At 41.7% G+C, this 5,079-nt stretch overlaps 1 non-coding gene across 1 annotated transcript; it reads left to right on the top strand.

Moving 5' to 3' along the window:
- Positions 1 to 4,693: 4,693 nt before the first annotated feature.
- On the top strand, positions 4,694 to 4,768 carry Trnas-cga (transfer RNA serine (anticodon CGA)). Its single transcript has one exon. It is a non-coding gene; the product is annotated as a tRNA-Ser (tRNA).
- Positions 4,769 to 5,079: the final 311 nt, after the last annotated feature.

Here is a 5,079-nt window from a genome sequence, read left to right as displayed (position 1 = left end):
TGCGTGACAGCGACGATAATAATGTCAACATGGTGTTTCTATTGTCGTCATAAAAGTCGTACAGGCGGATTCAGTGCAGATTAGGCGAGTGCAGTTTAAATAGCTGCGCAGCTAAATTGTATTTTCGTAAGTTTTGGCTATTAATAAGAAGCCTGAGATCAGCTTCAGAGTTAGAGAATTTTCGTCTCCGGAACTCAAGTCTTAAAAGACACGGAAGAAACACTTTCAGTGTTGGTATTAAATTGTTGCTGTACTGAGATCGCATATTTTGTTACCACTGTTCTTGTTTCTCCGAAACCGATGAGTCTCCTTGCCTCGTTTGACAGGCAAAACTATTTTGATACGTTATGTTGCAAATAAGTAGAAAGATTACTCAGAAAACGTAATAATCTGGCATCAACCTACCACTACTTTCTGAAAAGAAACCAATCGCGCGACCGTTCGGGGGTTTCACGCGCACGCCACAAGAAAAATTTCACTCAATTATCTCGTGTTAGAGATTTGCAACAGAATTTAGTTTCGGAACAGAGAAAATATAATGCGCTGTTAAGATTTCGGTCGCATAATGCGTTTACCAAAATTCAGTAATAAAAGTTTCCCTCGAGTTGAAATATCAATTAATATATCGCCAGGGAATGCGTTTTCGACAACTACCCGTACATGATCTTGAAAATTGCCATCGCAAATGAAACTAGTCTGAAAACGTAGTGCATCTCTTCTAGAAGACAGTGAGGCTCGTTACATCTTTGTACTTGCAATAGTTCGCGAGTTGAATCACATGTGACATTATTTCAGTGTTCTGTGCCGGATGCGGCAACTCGCCTCCATGTGTTACTCTAAAAGTCTCAACCCTAGATAGGGTTACCAACTTCTTGCAGAGAAAGTACGCGATCTTTGAGGAAGCCAACAAAATAAACATATGAAATAGTATTTTCTGCAAAAAAAGGTGGGGATATATTCAAAATGTGTATGCATGTTTTTACATTATTGCTTTATTTACTTAGAGTGCCTCTCTTTGCAAAAGATTCATTCGATTTTTTGTGTATAAAAAATTCTCTACAATCAAAATTAAAATTCACTGCTATATGCACTTCTGCTTTTATAAAAAGTTCGGTGGCACATTTGTTGCGCACATTTGTCCGTTTGTGTTCATTAGGGAAAAAATTCTTTCTGCCTCAGCATCTGAACCAAGAATGCTTAATACAACTACTTTCAGCAAGCTGGGAACCTCAATATTTTTGGCTCCAGTTTGCACTACCTTACATGAATATGCCTGGTTTCAAAATACTTTTTGCATTACAAAATTCATCATACAATCAATCTTCATCTACATTATCTATCTAAACCGATCTATTATTTCTAGAAGATGCTTAAATTTTAGCGCGAAACTTAGACTATTGACCTTAAAATTTGAAGTTCTTGACTAACTACGTTTTCTACGGCACATAAAATTCCGTAAGCTTATCTTCAACGGGCTTTCTGGTTCTGGAACAAGTTGACTTATTAAAAACTTCGTTTGTCCCACTACCAATGTACCTGTCACTCAGTCTTTACTCAGTTTTACTAATCAGCGTCTTGGGTGCCCCAAAAGTTTTCATTATACCAACTTCAGAGCGTTTTAAAAACACAGAACTCTCTGAAACAACTGCGCCAACATGGGAAAAATGAAATAAATCTCCCAAGTTTACTGTCTTTCAGTATCGTCAGAATCATTTAAAAATGTCTTTACAGCTTCGGTACAATGTTTACTACTATTCGTGTAACTTTTAACTGGTTCCCAGTTAGTAATGATTCTATCAACTGCTCGTGATGGTTGGTAAATGTCGGAGAATTTCACTCCATCCTACATTTACAAATTCAAAAAAGGATTTTAGAACTTCACTTCGCTTTGCAGAAATCGAGAAGTGACCATACAATTGTTATTACCAAATTTTCGAGATCAGTATCTAGGGGATTAAAGTCGTGTTTTATCGTATTGTGCAAAATAGGATTTGAACAGTTTGCCTTAACGATTTGTTTGCCATCATTTAACATCTCGAAGAGAGCATTTTGGTCTGCAGGGATTTTAAGGAAAGCCGTGACGTGTCTAGCGAAATAAGTTAAAATTAATCACTACTGCAAAAGTTAGAAATAAACTTCATCGGTGTTGTGCCCACAGGCAGGTTATCACGTGGTAACTCTCCAGGCTCTCCTTCCTTTCGGCATCCTCTTCAGGTCCGCATAATTTCCACTTCCCTTTATGTCGTCCATCATGTTGTATCTCCTCCTTATTCTCAATCTCCTCCCACGAACGAGAGGTTTCAAATACGGCATAAATTCGAAATAATACGGAACATGGGATTTGACAACAAGAAATCTAAAATACCGGATTTCAGGGTAATGCGAGATAGTCGGCAACGCTAATCGTAATCATCCTGAACAGACTGTAACTCTTCTTCTGTAGTGGTCAATCCAAGGATTGGTTTGCAAGAGCTGCAATGGCAGCTTGTCTCCATTCTGTGCGTCTTTGTCCGCAGCTCGTGGTCGTGCGGTAGCGTTCTCGCTTCCCGCGCCCGGGTTCCCGGGTTCGATTCCCGGCGGGGTCAGGGATTTTCTCTGCCTCGTGATGACTGGGTGTTGTGTGCTGTCCTTAGGTTAGTTAGGTTTAAGTAGTTCTAAGTTCTAGGGGACTGATGACCATAGATGTTAAGTCCCATAGTGCTCAGAGCCATTTGGACCATTTTTTTTTTTTTGTGCGTCTTTCAGCTTTTCTCTTCATTTCTTTATAGGTGTCACATCCCATATCTTTCACGATTTGATCCATTTACCTCAGCCGTGGTCTTCCTCTTGGTCTTTTTCCCTCGACATATCCCTCTATGATTGTGTTCAGGAGTCCTTCATGTCTTAATAGATGGCCTGTAAATTGCACTCTTCTTCTAACAATGAAACTCCAAAAGCTTCTCTTCTCACCTGCTCTTTCCAGAACCACTTCGTATGTGACCTTGTCGATACATTTTATTCTGAGAATGTCTCTTCAGCACCACATTTCAAAAGAATTTAGCTTCTGGTCTTCCTCTGTCCCGAGAGTCCATGTTTCACACCCATAGCATGCCACACTCCACACATATGATTTCAAAAATCTTTTCCTGATTTAAAGGCTGATGCTCTTAGATGTTAAGATGTTTTACTTCTTGTTAATGGCTCTGAGCACTATGGGACTCAACTGCTGAGGTCATTAGTCCCCTAGAACTTAGAACTAGTTAAACCTAACTAACCTAAGGACATCACAAACATCCATGCCCGAGGCAGGATTCGAACCTGCGACCGTAGCGGTCTTGCGGTTCCAGACTGCAGCGCCTTTAACCGCACGGCCACTTCGGCCGGCACTTCTTGTTAAAATCAGCCTTTGCTTGAGCAATTCTACTTCTCACTTCTGCCTCGCTCCTTCCATCGCTGGTAATATTACTGCCCAAATAAGTAAATTTATCAACTCGTTCAAGCAGTTCATTGCCTACATGAACTTGGACATACACTTGATCTTTTTTGTCGCATGCCATTACTTTTGTTTTTGCTTTATTAATTCTCATATTATATTCTTCCCCCATAACTTTATCCATTCTATTCAGTAACTCTAAGAACAATATTTTCAGATTTCATTAAGCGTATTGATGGTGCAGACTTTCGCTCTCCGTTCAAAACGTGCATGCTGAGAGCTGCGAGAGTGAAAACAAAAATTCACGGCGCAGAAGAGCACGCGGGATTCGCGGCAAGCGGCGAAAGTCAGTGATGTCCGCGTTGCTCAAGCTGACTGCTCGATGCACTCCTTTCTGGGAGCCATTGCACCGTGACCTCGTGGATTTATGGAGGCAAAACCCGCGGCTGAGCTGCGATCGGCCGTTAGGCGGCGGGACGGCGTTTTGTCTCGATAAACAACTGACAGACGCCGACGGCGCTTGCGACACCACCACCCCGCCCCGCGTCGCAAGCTGCTTCACACACACGCGTCACCGCAGCCGCCAAGGGTCGTCGTAAATACAGCCAAACGCCCCGCCAGTCACCGGCCTCGCGCCGTGAGTGGAGTCCAAGCTGCCATGAACGGGAGCCGCGCTCGTAAGATTTCCCGATTCTGCCGTTGCTCGCACTCGCATGGACCCACTTTTTCCGCGTTTTAATGAGCTGCTGGCAGTCTAGTTTTTTAACGTTTCAAACATAACCGGTCTTGTTGACGGAGTTATCTTCAGGAAGGTGCTGTCTTCTTCAGCGTATTAGCGAGACTTTATCGAGGTTGCTTTATTTTCTTTTCCAAAAGTCTTCAGTCTTAGTTAAACGAACAAACGTACTTACGTAACATAAGGTTTACATTTCCGCCGAGTGTTTGGGGCAGAATAAGACTAGCAAATAAGTTCTCAGTTATAATGTTATGTGAGCCTCACTGCCCCTATTTTTTTTAAACTAAGTTGTGTCTGATTTTATTCTGAGAAGCTCAGTAATGTATCTAAATACCATAAACGTAAATGTGATTCAAAAAGTACTTGAAGTGAAGTGAAGCGCAGCTGGACAACAAGAAACTCAGAATGAGATTTTCACTCTGCAGCCAGTGTGCGCTGATATGAAACTTCTTGGCAGATTAAAACTATGTGCCGGACCGAGACTCGAACTCGGGACCTTTGCCTTTCGCGGGCAAGTGCTCTACCATTGACGGGTCGTGAGTCGTGCTTGGGTAGCTCAGTTGGTAGAGCACTTGCCCGCGAAAGGCAAAGGTCCCGAGTTCGAGTCTCGGTCCGGCGCACAGTTTTAATCTGCCAGGAAGTTTCAACAAGAAACTCTTTAGCGTGCAATCCCCTCAACGATGGTAGTTGTGAATCTTTGAGTATGGACTCTAAAAAAATAAAAAAAAATAAAATAAAGACAATTGACTGATTAAAAAAAGAGGACTGTTAATCTGTATCTTGTGGAAAGAGGACATGTTGCTGGGCCGTCGCTCAGAATGTATTGTTACATTCAATGAATATTGATACTTTAGTGTTAAAACCGAGTATAGTATGTGTAAGAGTCGCCAAACATTGATGTATACAAATTTTTTGGAAGTGAAGAATAGAA

The sequence above is a fragment of the Schistocerca nitens genome, chromosome 1 (genome assembly GCF_023898315.1).
Source record: "Schistocerca nitens isolate TAMUIC-IGC-003100 chromosome 1, iqSchNite1.1, whole genome shotgun sequence".
In the NCBI taxonomy this organism is placed as follows: Eukaryota; Metazoa; Arthropoda; class Insecta; order Orthoptera; family Acrididae; genus Schistocerca; species Schistocerca nitens.
The sequence above is the reverse complement of the archived record's forward strand: the minus strand, read 5'-3'. Positions and strand labels throughout refer to the sequence as shown.